Source organism: Haliotis rufescens, unplaced genomic scaffold (assembly GCF_023055435.1).
Source record: "Haliotis rufescens isolate VD_foot unplaced genomic scaffold, xgHalRufe1.0.p SCAF_82, whole genome shotgun sequence".
Lineage (NCBI taxonomy): Eukaryota > Metazoa > Mollusca > Gastropoda > Lepetellida > Haliotidae > Haliotis > Haliotis rufescens.
Genome location: NW_025964375.1, coordinates 885,664 through 908,637, shown reverse-complemented (window position 1 = coordinate 908,637; position 22,974 = coordinate 885,664). Strand labels below are relative to the sequence as shown.

Below are 22,974 nucleotides of genomic sequence, written 5' to 3'. Positions count from 1 at the left end.
AATGGTTGTGTCAAAATAAAAAGATGGAGGGTACATAAACTACACTATTTACACCATAAGTACTTACCAAATAATGTTTCACTATGAAACATCATGAAAGATATTGCCATTAACCACACAGAAGAGAGGAGTGATCGATATTCAGGTGTTTAATTCCAATTACCATTTTCATTACAAGTGATGCTTTTCTTCCAGTGTGTTTTGTAATTATTGATGGGGACGTCCCTGTAGCTTGTCTGTGACGTATAATCAATAGCAAGTATTTCAGGGGACAAATTAGTCTTCACCATTCAGTCTGTATGATAATTCTGACCAGAAAGATGAGAATGAATACTGAAGGAGATTTTGTTACCTTCAGCTTCTAACAATGTCACCTGAAGATGCAAATGAGCCTTAAATATTCCCACACCCCTGTGCACAGATAAACCTACGGTGTTTTGAATATTGAGGTCTTATTATTATTTGTATGGAACCGAGTGTTTTATTTTATTTATTTTTTGTTTCAACATGTTAAATGAGAAAATTAGCGTACATGTCCCTAAAGTTTCATAAACATTATCACCTGAACACAAACAATATGCAGTGATAAGTCTTGTTATCTCATCATCAAAACAATTTCATTTTTATAAATAGATTTATTCATTTTATTAAAAAATTTAGAATAGTCTTCAGATACATAAAACATATGACATCTAGCACGCTTCTTCATGTTGCTTGAGAAGACCCCAATTAATGTCTACTTTTGACCTGTCTGCGTGATGGTTGTGGAGGTTCTTAAACTTAATTGGAATGTCATTCTTCGGGTTCAGAGTAGCTGGATGTCCACTGGCATGATCTAAACAATGGCGTGTCTTTGTGGCTGTTTTTGAGGTATATTGATAGTCAGCAGGAACCAATATTCTACCACCCCTAGTTTTGAGCTAACTGGGAAGACCCCATTGGTAAGAGTATCAGACTATGATTATGTAACGGCCATAAAATTTCCGAGTCCCGTGATGGGATTCGAACCACGGACCTTCTGATCCGAGGTCGGACGCCTTGTCCACATGACCAAAGAGGTTAACCCCGTCAGCAAGCTGACAAGGTAAGGATGCCATCTGTGGGAAGACTCCACGCCCAGCTACATACTCCCCCGTCAACAGAAGGCACGTCCCGGGCTGCATAGTAGGGAACTGAGGCTTATTTTGCTCAAATCTAATATGAACGTGCTCAGCCCCACGTGGGCGCCAATGTAGCGGCCATAAAATTTCCGAGTCCCATGATGGGATTCGAACCATGGACCTTCTGATCCGAGGTCGGACGCTTTGTCCACATGACCAAAGAGGTTAACCCCGTCAGCAAGCTGATAGGGTAAGGATGTCATCTGTGGGACGACTCCACGCCCTGCTACAATTACATGGACATAATAAAAAAATCTTTGTGATCAGAAACCCTAATTTGATAGAAAATTCAACACTGTCTGTTCCGAAAGTGAATAACTGATTCAGGGACACTGACCATGGTTATCATCTGCATGTTGATTTCAGCTTTGTGTCATTCACAGTATTAGCTTCCTCCAACTGCAGTATGTATGTAAATGTCAAGTAGATTACACATCACAGACTGTCACATTCCAGTGAAGAATTAGGACACTGAACCTGCTCAAAGGTTCAACTGTACGGATTGATTTTCAATGTGGGACAAATTGATGGCATGTGAATTTCTATATAGATTTATACATACAAACTGATGTTTAAGTTTGTTTGTTGTTTAATGCCACACTTAGCAAAGTTCCAGCTGTATGACGGCGGTCTGTAAATAATGAAGTCTGGACCAGACGATCCAGAGATTTACATCATCAGCATCGATCCACGCAATTGGGATACATGTACAATGACATACATCAACCAAGTCAGCGAGCCTGACCACCCGATCCCTTTAGTCGCCTCTTATGACAAGCATGGTCGCCTTTTACGGCAAGCATGGGTTGCTGAAGACCTATTCTATAAGACCACCTCTGATATTTAAGAGGTGATATGTACGGATACAGATGATGATGGCGAAGAAGACGACGAAGATGATGAATGAAACACTACAAAGGAATCGTTATCATGACTTAACTTTGTTCAATTACAACATGCATTGGGTTTTTACAGGTTCTTACTATACAGTTATGCGGATGAATATAGACAAGAGGCATACAGATAGTGTGTTGCAGCACCACATGAATATCACTGTAACCAAGCTGCAACAATGAATAGTTTTTTTTTCTGTTTTTATTTTATTTTATGTATAACACCACACTCAGTATTATTCCAGCTATATGAAGGGGGTCTGTAACAAATCGAATCTGGACCAGATGATGCAGTGATTGACATCATCAGCATTGATCCACGCAATTTGGATACAATAACATGCATCAACCAAGTCAGTGAGCCTGACCACCCGATCTGGTTAGTCACCTCTAAACAACAACCCAGGACATATTTTCATACTAAACAACACCCCAGGACATATTTTCATACTAAACAACACCCCAGAAGATATTTTTATACTAAACAACACCCCAGGACATATTTTCATACTAAACAACACCCCCGAACATATTTTCATACTAAACAACACCCCAGGACATATTTTCATTTTACTAACCAATACCCCAGAAAACCAGAACATATTTTCATACTAAACAACACCCCAGTACATATATTCATACTCAACAATACTCCAGAACATATTTTCATACTAACCAACACCCCAGGACATATATTCATACTAAACAACACCCCAGGACATATATTCATACTAAACAACACCCCAGGACATATTTTCATACTAAACAACACCCCAGGACATATTTTCATTTTACTAACCAATACCCCAGAAAACCAGAACATATTTTCATACTAAACAACACCCCAGTACATATATTCATACTCAACAATACTCCAGAACATATTTTCATACTAACCAACACCCCAGGACATATATTCATACTAAACAAAACCCCAGAAGATATTTTTATACTAAACAACACCCCAGGACATATTTTCATACTAAACAACACTCCAGAACAGATTTCATACTAAACAACCCTCCAGAACATATTTTCATACTCAGCAATACTCCAGAACATATTCTTATACTAACCAACTCCCCAGGACATATTTTCATACTAAACAACACCCCAGTACATATATTCATACTCAACAATACCCCAGAACATATTTTCATACTAACCAACTCCCCAGAACATATTTTCATACTAACCAACTCCACAGGACATATATTCATACTAAAGAACACCCCAGAACATATGTTCATACTCAGCAATACTCCAGAACATATTCTTATACTAACCAACTCCCCAGGACATATTTTCATACTAAACAACACCCCAGGACATATTTTCATACTAAACAACACCCCAGAACACCAGAACATATTTCCAAACTAAACATTTCCTTGCATAACAGCAACCTTCGTTTATTTTTCAACCCTGAGAAGCTGAAGGGCTAAGAATGAATGGTTACAATCAACTGTAAGCCACATAGTGTACATTATAACATTCAGATGCGTTAACCATGATTTGACACATAATACTTCATATTGTACCCCTGACCCTATCATACATCTGTCTACATGTGCAAATCTAGGTAGCAGAGGGAACAATATGGTGTGGGAGTATACACATCACACCACCATGACTCATCCACTAAATCCCCCATTCAAAAAAACACAAGCCCAGGTAAACAGTCTCCTACCTCTTGTGCCCAACACAAGTCCACCTCCTCCAATCAACACCCAGTATCCAAACTACAGCAAGCAGACGGCACCAGGTACAAGTTGACGTCTGCTCCAACAGTGATGCATTCAGCCACCCTCTAATGCTGGAACCTTCTCATGACTTATCTACAGGAAGTTAGCTCCAGACAACTGTGCAGCCCGGACTGATCACACGCTTTCGTCAATATGTTAGCAGTGTTTGGGCAACCATCCCATGGAAACACTGAACTTCCAACTGGATTGCTAATTACTGGCCATTACGTAGCAGCAAATTGTAGCCTGTTATTCTGTCTACAAGTCAGCACCAGCAAACGGTTAAGGTAGAATGTGGAACAATACTGTCCACTCCACATTATTGATCCAAAGCTTCATTCACTTGCAGGATGCTTACAAATGCAGAGGCATGAATATTTTATCCAACTTGTGCATCTGTTCATGCTATTGGAGCAACACGATTACCTTATTATGACTTTCACTGCCAAACCAATTTCTAATCATTTAGAACCTTTCCTATGGAATTTCATCAATGACAAACTGCAGAAGACCAACGGTTTTGATTTATTGGAAATGTAAACACGGACGGCAATGTAAACACGTCCAAAGCCATAACATTCCCAGGGGGACATGTTGAAGGCAAGCTGGGCTGAAACTGGGAGCCAGGGTAGACCCAGCATTTAATGAAACTAAGACCAAAGCTCCGGCTGGGACAACTGGATGGTTATCAGTAATCGATGACCTCCTCCTCTGAGAATTATTTTATCCATGTAAACAATTAGAACAAATAGTTTCGGCATTACTTCATTATTGGTTAGGTCACAATACCTGCGAACCCTCCCTTCAACAAAACACTAAAAATTCTTTATCCTGATTTCACACTTATTTGTTTCTGTCGACACATCACATGCAAAACTAACTGGTGATTACTCATTGTGAAAACACAGCAACAACACTAATATGATGCTCGGTTTGACATTCACTATTTTGTCAAATTGATCAACCGCATCTGATTTTGTGCATAATAATTGTAAGTTCTGTCCCTTGTCTGAACTTCTGAGATTCAATAAAAGGGTCTTTATAACTTGTTAGTAACCAAGCAATCACATTAAAAGTAATGTGCATCCGACTGATCACGTCAAAACAACCTTTCATGGTACCAATCAGTGCGTCACTTACGAGATCACGAAAATGAAAGTCCGAATGTGTTTTCAAATCATACAAGTTTGAAATGGTTAACCTGAGGCGTACGTTCCTAACTACAGTTACGGGCTGTGTGGCAGACTCCGTCAGAATCACTGTCTATTGGATCAACATTTGATAGGGAAGAGAGTTTTCATAGCCCATGGGAAGTACTGCCATACAATCTCGGCCATCTATTAGACATTCCAGAATTTTCTTTTGTTCAGTTTTCACAGTTTTCATAGCAGAATTTTCTGCTATATTAATTTAATCTACTTGTTACCCCCACATTTTTAATACTGAAACTGACTACTATTATATTTTTTAACAATGGTTAGTATTTGTATGATCCGCAATGGTTTCGATATGTTTTCAGTTAAATCAGCAAGCCTGGGACAGATGGGCCTCTACAATTAACATGCAATATCATTCACAGAGCTATTTCAATCAAATTCATTATAACCTTGTCCTTATACTTTCTGGTACTTGATCAATATTAATACATTCTACATACATGTGTGGGTTTCAGGGGAAAACAGTATAACAAACCACCTACTATCAAGTACAGATACTTTAATTTCATAACGATGAATCACATTATCATGACTATCCCAAATAGGTCAGATAGAGTGAGTGAGTGAGTATGGTTTTTAAGCCTCTTTTAGCAATATTCCAGCAATATCACGGCGGGGGACACCAGAAATGGGCTTCACACATTGTACCCATGTCGGGAATCGAACCTTGGTCTTTGGCGTGACGAGCAAACACTTCAACCACTAGGCTACCCGACCGCCCCAGGTGAGATAGAGACCAAGACATGTTCATAATCATACTACATATACCGGTACTCGGAATATGATTGATATTCTATCAGCAGAAATGTTTATTCACTTCATGTTATATCTGATGAGGTATAGCATAAATAAGGACACTAAAACAGAGATTGTCCTGATTAAAACCACCCAATCCACAACTTAATTGGCTCTTACAAAGTTCAAGGGGTAACCATGGTAACAGGAAGAGAAATCACTGACATCCCCATCAGTTAGCATGAGTGTGTGAATTTAGTTTGACACCTCTTGAGTAGTATTCCAGTTATATCAAGGCGTGTCAGCTTAATGTGGGCAGTGTTAGAAATTGGCACTAGTCCTGTAGTACTTGCCAAACTGCCCAATAGTTAAGGTATCGTAAGGACCAGTACAAAATTGCCCTTTTTAAACATGTTAAAGGTTTTGCTATATGTTATAATTATAAGGACTAGTGGACCAGAAGGGAAGCAGGTCTTAGATTTACTACCTTGGTGAAATGATTCAATGTGATGTCTACCCTGCAATTTGTTACTGAGTTGTGATGAGTGAAGTCAACAATTAGAGACAGTCAACGGGGTCAATAGATAATATACTTACCTTTTTTATTTTTATCTTTTCATATTTCATATACCTCTTTCTATAGTGTAGAGAATCAATGAAGGGTAGGATATAAATTGTATTTGTGTCTTTTTTTTTGAAAGATTAGCAGTTAAATAATTACGGTACAGCTGCACAAAATAATTTTTGTCCACTCATGTGCATATTTGAGTCTAGACAATGAGTGAGTGAGTGAGTGAGTGAGTGAGTGAGTGAGTGAGTGAGCGAGCGAGCGAGTGCGTGCGTGCGTGCGTGCGTGCGTGCGTGAGTGAGTGAGTGAGTGAGTGAGTATGGTTTTCGCAGCTTTTAGCAATATTCCAGCAATATCACGGCGGGGGACACCAGAAATGGGCTTCACATATTGTACCCATGTGTCTAGACAGTATCTAGACAGAGGTACAATACATCAAACTGTACAGATGTACAAAGTACATACATCCGGTCATCTCACACTTCAACATGACAAAGACATATTCAGGATGTCCTAGATAGATAATTTAATCAGGACTGTGAAGTAACTTTGCATGTTTTCAAATAGTCCAGACATTATTTGTTTTCAAAAAGTATTGTAGACATTAAGGAAGTGTAAATCAACATTTCATATCTAAATATTTAATAGGCTTGCCAATATTACATACAGTACTCCACTTCTTATGGGGATGTTTTTTATCTTTCCATGATACACAAAAGTGATGTCAAGTATATATTTAAATAGAATGACATATCTGATTATCCCTATCAAAATCTGAGCCACATACAGTCAAGTCTCATTAATCCGACACTCATTAATCCGACAATCAGCTTTATCCGACACTAATGATGGGAACCGATTAAATCAGTGCTATTTAGACCCGTTAATCTGACAGTCTCGCACTCCATCTCCGACACACCTAATTTGCAACGAATTACCGAAATCACTCATTAATCAGTCCTGTTAATCCTTCACAGTGATCAGCGTACTCCGTGGTCATCTGCCCGGGAGTTTGATGCGAGAAGAGTCGTAGTTTCCCTCCGTTGGCTGTCAAGTAACATTGAGATGGTTCCATTGCAATTACACACCAAGAATACTGACTGCCTCCAATCAGCCTTTAAATATTCAAAAGTACACTGAAACATGTATAGGACCTGTATTACGATACTTGGCAATACAAAATACACATTGTTTACTTACTTTATGAAAGAGTAAACCTATCTATCATACCTCCATGTGAGAATGATTGAAGATCTGATTGGTTCACATGATCTTGATATAATATCCACTTGGAGGGAAATACATTCCCCATTTATTAGTATAATCCCTATACCCCGCCATGAACAAGACAGGCTGCATGTGGATCTGAGAGGGAGAATAAATCCCTTATAACCCGCTTCAAAGCAAAAAGCTGCATGCATTTTCCAAGCCAATGAAAGTCACGTGACATAACACATGTTAATCTCAGCTCAATCGAACAGCTGTATTAAAAAAAATGTTGGTAAGATAAATTCATTGTAGCAGTATCACTTGGTGTACATGTGGTTTTATGCATCTTTCGTCTAAGGTTTTATACCACTTGCCTCCTAAAACCTAACATTGTACCCATGTCGGGAATCGAACCTGGGTCTTCGACGTGATGAGCGAACGCTTTAACCACTAGGCTACCCGACCGCCCCTGCCTCATATAAAGCTCAAACAGAAATTACCTGCACACAGCAGGTCAGTAGCCAATGAGAGCTGTATCTTACAGCAATACCTTGCAAGTGTTCGTCTCATGTTAAAACTCTATTTTCTGTATGGACACTATGGAATGAGATGAAGATTTTACGTACTTGATGTTCGGCAACTTTGTGAATGTACAGATAAATATAAATGTATGTTAAATATTGATAAACAGCTTGTCTAACTCATTCACATATCTATCCTTTGGCCTTTGCAATATTCAAATTTTGAGGACCGGCTTTTCACATTGTCAATTTCTGCAGTATTTGATGGATTCCATGGCAGAAAAAAAGCAAAATTCTGCACAAGCTCTGCTCAAATAGTGATTTTCTGCAAATTTGGTACATTTCTGCATGAACATGATCGAGAGGACAATCTCCATAACATTCCTCCATCGTGGGATACAGTGGGGGACTATTCAATCCAGCTTGTAGATTTACCGGTACAGACCAGATTATGCATGTGTTATTGTCTCATAAAAGAGGGGAATTTCAAGTTAGACTAGGTCCCTAGTAACCTGTACTTGTAGTACAAGGCTAGTACCGTATTTGCCATATTAAACCACCTGCTCCTATAAGTGGCCTCCAAGACAACTTCTAGACCAATCTGTAAGTTTTATAAGTGCCCCTTACTTAGAGGCAACCATTTATGTGAAGGTCTGTACTGTCCTATGTATATTAGAGATTTATTTTACTGAAAACTGAAGCATAAAAGGGGTATAGAATTGCCTAGTCAGCACACCAAGCTTAGACTTTTTCATGGGATCCATTTGGATCCACTAGGATCCACTAGGATAGCTTTCCAGGTGCTATTTCAAACTTAAGGATGCACATTAAAATTTAAGGAGCCACTTTGATTAAGGCCTTCGAACAAATTGATATTTTAGAAATTAAATAATAAGACAAGACAGGAATGAAAAAATTCCAATTGTCCTAATGTGTCTGAACAACAAACTTGCTGAAATAAAGACAAGTCATTGAACAATTACCCTTTTCGAAAGACCATCACTGGAATTCGCTGAGCCAATTAACGGGTACCTGAAACAATACTGCTGCTGCCTTTTCACTTTATTCCAATGTTTGTTTTATGAATTCGCTTGGATTTCCAGTTCATTTATTACTATCAGACATTCATAGCAAGTAATCTGTCGTCTCCCATCCCAATGCTGAATTCTCCAATTCCCCCATGCCCACCCACATCTGATGATCTGCATCTAATAAAATCAAAATGCCTTATATTAGGACATCTTCCTGAGGCAAGTGAGTTAACTGACTGAAAGTTCAGTTTCCACCCTTGCAGAACTAGGCTGGTATTATGGAGTTACATTTTGGCTGGACTAATGAGTCAATGCATAGTCGAATCACAATCACGCAACGAAATCAAAATCCGGTTCGTAAACTGTCATGCAGATTTTGGTTGATTGCAAAATTTGCAAAGCATGTGTACCGCAAACTCGTTGTCGACAGATATTTTCCAAATCTTTTCATGTTTTTAATCAAGGTGCTCACGTGATTTGTTGCACTTCGCGATGTAAGACCAGTTTTATGTCAATATAGATCTTCATTATCGATCAGATCGTCCTGTCTGGGAGCTGCCATTTTGTTTGGAGCAAAAGCAAGTGAAGGGACATAACTAGTAATAGCCACTGGTGGCGCTACGATCTAGCCCAGGTATTCCAGCCTAGTTTGGCAAGGTGGAAACTGGACTTTTTAAAGTCAGTTAACTCTCTTTCCTGGGGAAGTAATAGCCATAGGTAACTCATTCATGTCATCATTCTGTGATGGAGGGGCTGTCGGGTAGCTTAGTGGTTAAAGAGTTCGCTCGTCACACCGAAGTCCTCGGTTCGATTCCCTACATGGGTACAATGTGTGAAGCCCATTTGTGGTGTCCACCGCTGTGATGTTGCCTGAATATTGCTAAACGCGGTGTAAAACCTCACTCACTCACTCAATCTGTGATGGACAGGGTGGCTTACAGATGGCTTTTGAAAACATATCAAAATATTATATATCTGTGACTTAAACAAGACACTGTTGTGAAAGTAAACGGAGAATGTACACACGACCACAAATACATAAACTTGTAGCATTACAGACAGTAGCATCAGAAGCAAGACAGACTCCAGTATCACTGTAAGGAGTTACACTACACCCTAAACAGGGAAGTCATGATGTCGAAGCGATGATGTACTCCAGTTTCTTTCAATATGCGAAATATTTTAGTTGCCAAGCTAAATTTATTAATGGGAGTCAACTGGCAACCAAGCAATAAAAAAGGTCGCAAAATGGTAATTTAGGTTGAAATTGTGCCAACTTGGAGGGCAACTGGTAGCTATTATAAAACATGTCAAAGTTTCCCCGAGGTATGAACTAAGTTTGTTAACTTCTGCTCAATCTCTGCAAATATAGGTTCACTCGTTGCTTCTGGTTATAATAAGCGCCAACCCCCCCTTAGTCATGTTCCTAAGTTGCCAGGGTACGTATTACAGAGAATATGGTAAAGGGATTGGCAAGTTTATGTCGGTGACTTGGTAAGTTGTCTGTGTGTCATCGTATCCTGACAGCATTGGAATTTGCTCATAATAGCAATAACTGGTTTGCCTTGTCAGTGATTGATTGATTTGCACAACACTCAGAAATATTCCAGCTATTGTAAATAATAAAATCTGGACCACACAAGCCAGTGATTGACATCATGAGCATTGTTCTACGCAGTTGGGAAAAGATGTCATATATCAACAAAGTCAGCAAGCCTGACCACCTGATTCAAATAGTCGCCTCTCACTCTTGTCAAGAACAATTACACACTCAGAACATTGCTAAATGATGCTGACTGTGGCGATAGATTAAACAACAAACAAACAAATATCGTATTGGGAAGTATTCAATTATACATCAGTGACAAGACAGCAACAGCTTTGAAGTTATCATGATGCTAATCATGCTACCTATCTGAAGGAAATTGTATATTATCTCAGACACTGACAATCCTAAGTCTTGTTCGGTGATAGTATAAGCTTCCACAGCTATGACTCAAGGTAACTGATAGTCGAAGTGATACTTCATTGTGCATGATATTCAAGGCTAAGTCAGGAGGTTATCAACTCACAGGGATGAGCATAGGCTGAATCTAGTCCATAGTTGAACAAACGGAACAAATGAATCGCTGCAATAAGGGCATTTAAATACTGGAGACAAATACATTATTTATTATTCATATTTCATAACATTTCTAAATAAAGAAAGTTTACCTGATGACAGAGTCAGTACATACTCCGAAACGCTGTGTTCCTCATAACAAAGAAGCTGAGATCCATAAATAGTCTTCTTTATATGTATCACTTCTAAATGCCTTTCAAAGACTTAACATTTCTAGATGTTTCAAACAAGAAAGCTACAACATGTACAAGGCAACACAGCATGTCCAACATTATCTTCAGTTTCCCATACTGAATTTTTTATCAGTTTTATTGTTCAGGACAGATGTGGAAAAATAGGGTGTGTAGGATAATGAAAATATGTGTTTAACTGCTTGAATATTTATTATTTCTGATCAATGTTTGTTTGCTTATTTTAATAGCAATAAAACTAAAAAGATTCATATTGGAAGGTTATTGGTGTCCCTTGGTCAAATTGGTTAATAACACCAGAACAAAATTATCGAATATTTAATAAGTTTCATGTGCATATCAACTGGTCATGTGATCCTTGACCTACAAAGAGGAGAGGCCAGTTATCAGAAAAATAGTGTAAAAGGACCCATATTGATCAGTTATTTAGGCGATAAACCTATTCTGTTTGAAACTTTGAGGTAGTTTGTCATTGCTTCAGCCACTGCTCAATAATACTAAATGTTACTTACAACCAAACATGTTAGCATGAGGCTTTCAATTTTATGTTTAGCTGCGTTTTTGAGAGGCCGATGAATCTGTGCTATATGATGACAAAATTTGCTGATTTTTGTGGCCTGTGCTATTAACTACTTCCCTAGACTGAACCTAGCAAGAGTAACAGTTGTTGATCTAACACGTGATTGGTATAAATACTGCTCAAGCCACAATCTTGAAAGAGTTTAACCATAGTCCTAGTAGATCAGATGACATTTTTGTTTACAAATGCCGGGTTCATCATGTGCAAATTATTCCTATGTGAAGTGAAGTGGCCCTAAAATCCGAAGTGGTTATCGCTCATTAACCACTTCAGATATAGAAAAATTAACCAATCAAATTAGATCATCCTTCAATTAATCATTGTAGAAAAGTTATTATAAGTTATTAGCAAAGTGGGTTCTGATACCTGGCTTTTCCAGCCTTATATAAATGTTGCATTGTCACACAATAATACTTTATTGGAGTCTTGTTGTTATATGGTCACCCTGGTCCTAATATAAACCTAGTGAACCCGATGTAACAACCACTTTCAAATCTTATTAGCAAAGTGGGTTCGTGGAGACTGATACGTTTTTCTGATACCTGGCTTTTCCAGCCTTATATAAATGTTGCATTGTCACACAATAATACTTTATAGGAGTCTTGTTGTTATATGGTCACCCTGGTCCTAATGTAAACCTAGTGAACCCGATGTAACAACCACTTTCAATTCAAACACAGGCGACCCTGATGGTCCCTGACAACCGGAAACAAAATTCTCATAGTTGTTATCATAGGCATTGATGGGTATTACAACATACTGATATTTGCTTGGCATTCAGCAAACACAGTGAGGGATCTGAGAGAAACCACACATCTCTTCCATGAGCTTTTTAAATTGCAAACAGAAAATAAATGAACATTCTGAATCATATAGCCTTTGCATATGTTACAACATCTCAGATTCATGAATTATTTTGAGGAGGTTACAGAACGATGCCTGACGGAAATATTGACTTTTAGGCAATATCCATCTGCAGGTAACACAATACACAAGCAATCTGCTAAAAATACAAATAGATCTACATCGCGTCAATGTCATATTAGCCGAGCAAACGTTCCCGGATTTCCCATTGAAACATATATTATTATGCCCCAGAAAGAGGTATACCTTTTGTATGCATTTTGGTAAAGTTTAATGTATGTAGAATCAAAATAAATTTGTCGTAATGAATTTCACATGGACGTTAATCTAGAAATTTGGAACAAAATATGCATCGGAAAACGCCGACATGTCTGTATATATAAAAGTAGTTGTCCATACATCCTCAGCTGGGAGTGATCTCCCTTGTTGTCACTAAACGTAAAAACAAACGCACACGGTCACAGGAAATAATTAATGCGATAAATACTGCTCATGCAAGATATATCACACAGTTAACGTTGGTATTGTAGCGAATATAAATTCAAATTATAAAGATTTATTAAAATATACAGTGAACATGATTCGGGAAATGCCGACCCATACATTTCATTGATAGCAGTGTGCCACTTGCCATGTGTATCTGTATTAAATAGTAGGATAAATTGAATATTTTGGCTAAATGATCGTAATGACGACAAACGTTGTGTAATATATATTTTTTTCTGATTTAATAAGACCAAAAACAAAAGTGCTAGTGGTATGAATTAGGCCTAGACACGGCATACACCGTGCCTCACTGCCAAAGGTTAATACTGCTTTCCTCCTTGCTAATAATGATTACAAAGGCGTCTGTCGGTTTACACGTTCTAATAGCAGAAAACACAAAGAAAGCAAGTTGAATATTTTCTGTAAGAAAAACACAAGCAAAGACTTATGATTTATTTACAGATTAATAAAGGAACCTTGCAATTCAAGCGACCCCAACCCTCTAAAGCTGGCACCAGTAAGAAAAAACCTAAGTTCTCTTTTAATGATGTGTCTGATTTGTGGGCGACAGGACGGGGACATCACATTAGGAACAATCCTTGGTTCAAAAAGTGTAGTCTCAAGATGAAGTATTGCGTCGCATCATAAACATCAACATGATGATTCACTGACATTATCATACCTGGATCTGTCAAATCAATAAAGTGATCGTCTTGTTTAATCTGTGGCTTCAAAAAGCATCTTGGTAACAACAAACTACACACAATTCAGTCTTTTGAACGAGCTGTTGACCTAAATGCAGCAGCAATAGCAGTGGGGGACATGGGTGTAATTGGGAGGATAACAGGTGAAGTGAGTGAGTGAGTATGGTTTTACGCCGCTTTAAGCAATATTCCAGCAATATCACGGCGGGGGACACCAGAAATGGGCTAAAAGGTGAAGATTCAATTGCCAAAGAAGGTTTATATCAACGATTTCTGAGAGCAGCCAATCAAGTACAACATATAAATGACAATGAAGATGATCACACGATTTCTGAGAAATATGTGTATGATGAGGCATTTGCAAAACTAGTGGAGGAGATAGAAATCGATCTTTTCACAGAAGGAAAAGCTCTATCAATGGCAAAAATCACAGCAAGATATAATGAACTCATAAGAAGTCAGTCCTCAAACAACAGCAACTACAAAAGTGACAAACTTAAAACGAGACTGTGTTCCTTTTTCGACGACAGAATATCAGTGGAGAGGATTGCTGGCAAGGGGTCACCAAACATGTTACTCAGCAGTTCCATAACTCTGGCTGATGCAATCCACGCAGCGCACATACTCAAGGGGGAGCTACACTTGGCAAGGTTTGATGGTGATGATGATGATGATGGGGAGGCTTTCAATGAGGAAAACAAAATGTTAACTCTTAGAAATGCAGTCATGATTTTGAGACACAACATATTGCAAGTCAAAAAGAAGGATTCTTATCCAGCCTCCAGTGGAGTTTCCCGAGAGGCGTCCTAACAGGTTGTTCCTGACAGTTTGTTGCAGTTTGTACTATGGTTGATGGACAGAAAAGCTTTGAATGCAGTTTTATACACGCCGTCAGATGACATACATCGAAAGGCAGTTGCTCCTGCAGAGTGTTTAGTTTATGCCTCAACAAACACAACAACCCCTTTTCATTTGGGTCTAGCCATTCAAATGCACCATGAATTTGGATCTCGTAGCATAATAGATACGCTGCACGCCTATGGATTCTGTGTAAGTTACTCTGAATTGAGAATGTTCATGACAAGTTTAGCTAAGTTGGAGTTACACAGAATCAGAGATGGCATCTATAAACCAAGTGGCATTGTCTCACCTGCAGATGGTGGATTGCTTATACAAGAGGGTGATGACAATGTGAATATTAACTGTGAAACGGTGGATGGGAAGAATACTTTCCATTCAATGGCAAGGGTTGTGTTTCAATGTACAGATAAGTCAAAGACAGAAAGCACTGACGTACCGCGATGTAATGACAGATCTCTGAAGCACAATGATGAAATAAACTCTACATTGCATGTACTTCCTTTCCTTTCCTTTCTGTGCATACATTACTTTTCAAGCCTCACCAACGTTTGTGAGCTCTGGATTGAGGGTGGTATGGCCTCAAGAAGTACAAACAGACGAAGGTTGATCCCCGTTCATGATATATGCAGACAGGTCCAGCTCAGCTTTTGCAAAGCTCTGCCAGCAGTACATGCTCTTACTGGGTGTGACTCTACTTCAGCCTTCTACAGAATTGGGAAGAAGACTGTGTACAATGCTTTGAAGGCTAACCCTGACGTCTATTCAGAGATGCACCACCTTGGTGGGAATGAAATTACACCTGCTGCTAATGCTGCAAGACGCCTTACTGCACATCTGTATGACCCCAAAGAAAGCATGAAACCCATTCACCATGACCTCGACCTCATGAGAGCTAGGATGTGCATGAGAAAAAATACAGACCTCTCTTGCCTTCCTCCTTGTGAGTCCAGGTTTGAACAGCACGTAAAACGTGCGATGTGGCAAACACAAATTTGGATGAAGTCACATGAAGCACTGCCTGACCTTGGAAGTCCTTTAGACTTTGGGTGGACAAGAACTGTGAACATGTCGCTTGTACCGAACTTCTTTGAAGGGCAATCTGCATCAGAGCTGCTTGAGAGCCTTGTGTGCCACTGTGTAAGTGGTATCTGTCACACCAGATGCACATGCAGACAAAATAATTTGACATGCGTTGAATTATGTTCTTGTGGGGCTCAGGAGAAATGCACAAACAATGCTGATGGACTTGTCTGAACGCTGTGAACGACGCTGTGAACGTTGCGAATGCTGTGAACGCTGTGAAGGTATCTCGTTGAAACTGTTAAAATCTTTGTTTACACTGCGCGAAATTGTCTAACAATATAACATACCATAAAGGGTAGTAACTATAGCTACATGGATAAAGCCATGTTAGTAGTTAAGGAATTATTAACTTTTAACTGTCTTCGCACAGGCTTACACTGATACTTAAGTACAATATAAGTACAATACCTATTTGGATGACTTACTGTACAAGTTGTTCTTCAGAATCTATATTTGTAAAGTTTCTGTGGCCATCAAGTCATAATGACTCGCTATGAAATAATTTACAAGCAATGAAGTATGTATTGCCGTCATTTTATTTCGAAATAGCATAGAAAATTGACCGAAATTTACCTACATTCAAATGCCTGATATAAAAAACTGTCCACATCGTTTTTATTACGACATGCATTTTTGTAATCCATATGTTTCAAGCTTTCATTTGATATATAACATGACTATACCTCTTCCTGGGGCAAAATTATCATCACTTTCCGGTCTCGTTTCCTGCTCTATATCATATGGTTGAAAATCATCCCACACCAAGTGCTTAATATTCATTAGGCAGTAATATCACGTTTGATAGCGGAATCCGAACAAGAGCTCATTCTGCATAATGTAACTGTATTTCCATAAAGATTATTCAACATACTCGATCAAAGGTATACTTACAAAGAGAAATATGTTGTGTATTAGACCATGGCGTTACTTTCCAGATTCACGAGAATGAACGATGTTGACATTTTACGTCAAAGGGAAACTACTCTAAATAACAGAACATGGGGTCATACCACGAAAAAATGATTTGGTGAAATTATGTTAGTTGGATGCGTGTTGTACAACACTGCGAATGACTTAACTAAAATGTGTTTGTCAGGGCCATCTTTAGCAAGCCACCCTAAGTAGTATAGTCTCAGTCTCAGTCCGCAGGAACCTTTTGGTTGAGGGAGGTTGACACTCTCCTACCTCTGCCACAGGCCAGCGCCATGTGACGATTCGTCACATCTTTCACAGTCCATTCAAGATATTGCATATGCTTTTCATCCGTTTCATGTTTGACAAGTCTACACATTTTCAGAAACAAATGTCAAATAATGGTTAACTTTCATTGAGAAAGTATGCAAATACGTAAAAATCTACTTGTTTTTGCGTAGTTATCCTATGTTTACATTGGTTGTACGGCTCCACGTGCTGTCATCGAAGCCCAACGGAGAGCTAGCGACACGGTCACTTTGATGCATAAATATATATTGTCATGCAACTCACTGTCGCAGTTGTAGTAGCATATCTATTTAGTTATGCAAAACAATATGTAAAGCGCCCCCAAATACCTGCATTAGTCCGTTCTATACTGATTTCTGAAAAAGCGCGTTTGTTTACAAACAAGAGAAAAGTCCGGTCACGTGATATGCAAATTAGCCTGTGGCAGTGGTGTTATGCTGTGTTGTACATTTGTTATTTGAAAAGGGAGTTATTTCAGAGAGGATATATATGGGTATTCCCCTCATTAAACCTTTCTTTCGTTGGTGTCTATTAAACGTATCCGGTATTTAATACATTTGAATGATGTAGGAAAGTATGTGCGTTCATATTTATAAACACATCGTAAATGACAGGTTTCTGATGAATGAACTCGCCCGCACACATGTCTATAAGGGTTATGTTCGCCCGAACTGTAAACAGTGACACATTGATAACAGGAAGGGTGTGTGGAATGCACTCGTCCTTGGAAGGGTAAAATACGCGTTTAAACGCACCATTTAAATGATGACATTACTTTTTAGATGTATTGGTATCAGTGAGTGAGTGAATTTAGTTTTACGCCACACTCGGCATTATTCCAGCTCTAGGACGGTGGTCTGTCAATTAACGAGCTTGGACCAGACAATCCAGTGATCAACAGCATGAGCAGCGATCTGTGCAACTAGGAACCGATGGCACGTGTCATCCGAGTCGGCGAGACTGACCAACCGATCCCCGTCAGTCGCCGATAATCATGGGTTACTGAAGGTCGATTCTATAATCCGGACCTTCACGGGTGTAGTATGACGAAGACTATATACTAATATGATCGCTGTTTTAACATGCTCACAAGTGTGCTGTGAAGAAAAGAGTGTCTTCCAAGATTCCCTGCATGTGTAAGACAGTATAAACTCTACAGTAGTGTAGCCCGACAAACAGTTTTACTCTCGCCAGCAAACAGATTGGACGTGAACAACATGAAGAAAGCATGAGAGATTAGACTTGACCCTAGAGATATATTTAGGAAGACTACGTTGAGAAAATCACAACAGAGAAAGAAACCGCAAGCAGCCAAGAAGTCGACGCTGAAGACAAAGAAGAGACAGGTAACACCTAAAATGAAAACGATGACAACCCAACAGGGATCGAAGACAACACCCCAACCCGTGAAAATACAACATGTGTCGGAGGTGAAGGCTGTGGTGGAACGGGCACTTGCTGCCTTGAAGCGTCAACAGAGTCAAGGGTATAAAAGAAAGCTTCATACCCTCTAATCGCACACCGTATTGGATCACCATGGGGGTTGCCACCTGTCCGGACTGTGAAAAAATGTTTTCAAGGAGAGATGTCATGTTACGACACAGGAGAAATAAACATAGCATACCGCCGCCGTTACAAGCCCACCCGCCGCCGCAAGTCCACTGGCCAGCGGCGGCGGCGGCGGCGGGTGGGCTTGTAACGGCGGGTTGGCTTGACGCAGCGGCGGCGGCGGGTAGACTTGCGGCGGCGGCGGCGTTAGCGGGTGGGCTTGTAATGGCGGGTGGATTTGCGGCGAAAGAAAGGTTTAATGAGGGGAATACCCATATATATCCTCTCTGAAATAACTCCCTTTTAAAATAACAAATGTACAACACATCTTCCCTAAATAGCACGTTCTGGAGTAAAACTGTGCACATCATGTTACAGGTTAAAACTCAAACCGTAGGGCTTATTTGTCATCGCGTTAAATGGAAAAGCTAGCATTGAAACATCAACTATGCAAGTCGGGACAGGGCTGAACGCCTTCTATACAAATGGTTCACAATAGTACGCAGCGCGGGTGATTCGAAATCCGGCTGCCTTCAGCGTTATAGTCAATGCAGGGTGACGTGACTACCTCGTTCTTGCGCGCTAAATGTAATTAAACGACACTGCTAGCTTACTGATTGTATAGTCTTATCTATTTTTATCTATGTTTTTTTTCCATACAGGTTGTCTAACGTTCATGGTGTACAACGTGTAGACCGTACAAGATGAATTTGATCCAGCTAGACGTACATTTTTTTTTGCCTACATTATCCGGCATATATCATGTTGACACAACCCGTCTCTATTGCGGTATGATGTACTTTCAACAAACACCCTGTATTCATCAAACCAGGTCGCACGCTCTATAGCGAGCGCGGGTTATTTAAAACGACGAGTCCACGTGAGTTGTCAAGCGCGCTCAATTCAAACTGGGCTGACGGGTACGGTGTGTCTATTTAGGACAGCACGCTATACACATAGCTCTATTCATAACCCTTTACTTTTGTTTTCTTATGAATTCTTTTCTGCCTTATAAACACACACCTTTCATTCCCCCTCACCTGTGACGTGCTGTTGATGCATGAGTCATCCTATCCGATCACGTGACTTGGATCAACCAATCACCTTCCCTATTTTCACTCAACCTCCCTCAACCAAAAGGGGGTTCCTGCGGACTGAGACTATACTACTACCCTACTCTGCTGTAGCTAAAATATGAAATCTTTGTTGTACGCACACGTTTATCCACACATGGAGGATGGGGATGAGGGTGGGGATAAGGAGGGAGTATATAGTTTTACGCCGATTTTAGCAATATATCAGCAATTTCACGTCGGGGAACAGAAGACTAGCTAGGCTACCCCACCACCTAAAACATGGTACAAGTACGTGCTGGTGATCAGTTAGTGTTTGATTGTATCTTGTTTAACGCTGCACTCAGCAGTATTCCAGCTCACAGGAACTCGACATTGCTCTTTGTAAAAATATACGCCCCCTATACTACATAAAAGAAAAGGTCGGCGTATATTTTTACAAAGAGCAATATCGAGTTCCTGTGTTCCAGCTATATGATGGCGGTCTGTAAATAATGGAGTCTGGTCCAGACAATCCAGTGATTGACATAATGAGCCTCGATCCAGACAATGTGGGAAACGATGACATCCATCAACCAAGACAGCGAGCCTGACCACCCGATCCCGTTAGTCGCCTTTTACGACAGGCATAGTCGCCTTTTACGACAGGCATAGTCGCCTTTTACGGCAAGTATGGGTTGCTGAAGACCTATAGTCTCTTTCCCGGACCTTCACGGATCAGTTAATGATTCTACCATATTGATACTATTTCTTTGACATATATACAGCAAAAACCAAATATCACATTTTAGACTAGGGTGAGTTGCGAACAGTGTATTTGCAAAATTCTAGAAAATGCAAGGGGTTGAAATTCACTACTTGCCAAACCGCTGTGATCAAATATATTTATCTGAAAATATAACATCGAAATTCACTCTACCAGCAGAAACATCGACCCAGTTCAATAAAATATAAGTCTCAACCAGTCTCGATTATCCGCCGACGCATATTCCTTTGGGCGTAAAAGGCAAAATTATTTGCATGTATTACCATATTGAGAAACAACGTGTTATTCCACTGAGTGAAAAAAACACCTATTGAGGAACTACTTTCTGCATTTCAATGACTTTTGTATGACTTTATACTGATGTTTGTGATTTACCACAAAGTCGATACTCTTCACTTCTTCACTGATAAAGTAACGAGTTTTGAGTAAGAGAGTGAGTACGGTTTTGCGCCGCTTTTAGCAACATTACAGGAATATCACGGCGAGGTACACCAGAAATGGGCTTCACACTGTGTTCATATGTCGGGAATAGAATCCGGGTCTTCGACTACCCAAGCGCCGCCATTTAAGTAATGTGCTTCTGAAAAATAATGACAGAATAAGAACATGTAGACATTTATCTTTATTTTAAAATATTTTAGTTCACTAATGAAATTCCCGTAATTGAAATAACATTGAAATATAGGAAAATCTCAAAACCATTAACATTTACGGTCATGTAACTAAATAAGGACATTTTTATGCGGCAATCGTTTCAATAATTTTGATAGGGACTTTTGTACTGACAACTGTCCTCCCAAGACTGTAGAATCAGCAAATGAATGAACATGAAAAAACAAGTTTTTCAAGTGACAGCTAGAACTCTTCATCAAGTGATTGAAGCGCCCCATAAAGACACGACATCGGCCATTATTGAGATTGTCATGTTCAATACGACACACCAGGTGTATTGTTCAACATTGTGTATTTTAGCTCGTGGATGAAGATGTATCCGTGACAGTGTTGTCATTCAAAACATGCAGATGAAGACAACGATGAAGATGACGATGATCGGATAAAGAAAGTTGTTTAAATGTGTATGGAGTGCTGCACTCTTGAAAGCTCTTGGTTGCAGTTACATCATTGTGGTAGAGCAGAGTTTCATTCGCGATCAAACTGGAACAGCGGAACTTGCGTGTGTGTATATACCGTATTCAGTGCCGTAGCCAGCCATTTTTCCTTGTGAAAGTTAATTTGAATAAGAAATGAATAATCTTATTTCAGACATTTACCACTTCGGTGAAACCCACGAGCACGGGTATGGTGCTGACAAACCTAGAAACATAATCGGGGCGAACCGGGATTCGAACCCACAATCATAGGTTTCTGGCGTGCCTAAGGGACCCAACTCTGCAAAGCGAAAAGCGGCGCCTTAGACGACTGGGCCACCCGTGCCCCCAGAACATCAAAACATAAATGACTTTCAACAAGCTTAAACTGAGGAAATGATTGTTGGCACCTAAAATAATGCCCAGTCTGTTGACAAGAACACAATTCTGATTGGAATTTCCAATATACTATTTCCTCATCTGTAAAGAACCTCGGACTATACAATACATAGATTCAGATATGAAAATAGAAAGCCAGGTAGAAGGCCACATGTGTAAAACAGCAACATTAACAACAACAACAACAACAACAACAACAACAACCTCTCAATGTGTTGGACAGACTATAGTAATGCTTATGATTCTGTACCTCACGAATGAATTTTGAAGTCACTGGAATGAATTGACCTCCCCGAGCGGTTACTTGTTTTACTCAAGCCTTTAATGAATTGCTGGTCAACTCAACTTTAGGTGTATTCGCAGGGGCAGGTTGTGACTTCTGAACACATTTCTATAAGAAGTGGATATTTCAGGGCGATTCTTTTAGCCCTTTTCTCTTTTCATTTAAGGTTTTTGCTTAGCAAAGATGACTGTTGTCATCCTGGACCTCCTCAGCTGAGACACCCCTTACTCGCCTCCTGTACATGGATGACATTGCCAAAGGAGAACCCACTCTAAAAGCAGATTCACCTTTTCGAGTCCTTTTCTAATGATATTGGCATATCCTTTGGACTCAAGTCAAAGTCAAAGATGTTTATTGTATCAAAGGCCATCGGCCCATATACTCGAAAATGCAACATTCTTCATCTGAAACGTGGCAAGATAGAAGAGGGAGGATCAGTCAGTTTACTAGGGGGAGAAGTTATTGAACATCTCGTACTGAGGGATGCAGGTTAGGGACAATCTCCAGATCAAGGAAAAACTTCGGGCAGAGTACAAATGTAGACTTAAGAAAACCTGGAGTTCAGAGCTGAACTCTCGCAATAAAGTCGAAGCCACAAATACCTATGCTGTACCTGTCCTTTCGTT

At 39.6% G+C, this 22,974-nt stretch overlaps 1 protein-coding gene across 5 annotated transcripts in view; it reads right to left on the bottom strand.

Moving 5' to 3' along the window:
• Positions 1–16,966, bottom strand: part of LOC124144228 (calcium permeable stress-gated cation channel 1-like) — an 88,481-nt gene extending 71,515 nt beyond the window's left edge. For 4 of the 5 annotated variants that reach the window (XM_048390098.1, XM_048390096.1, XM_048390099.1 and 1 more), the window contains exon 1: positions 16,862–16,966. The gene's annotated coding sequence lies outside the window, so the exon portion shown is untranslated. Of the gene's footprint in view, positions 1–3,743; positions 4,097–16,861 lie in introns of those variants that run through there. The other variant, XM_048390097.1, reaches the window with a different exon arrangement.
• Positions 16,967–22,974: the final 6,008 nt, after the last annotated feature.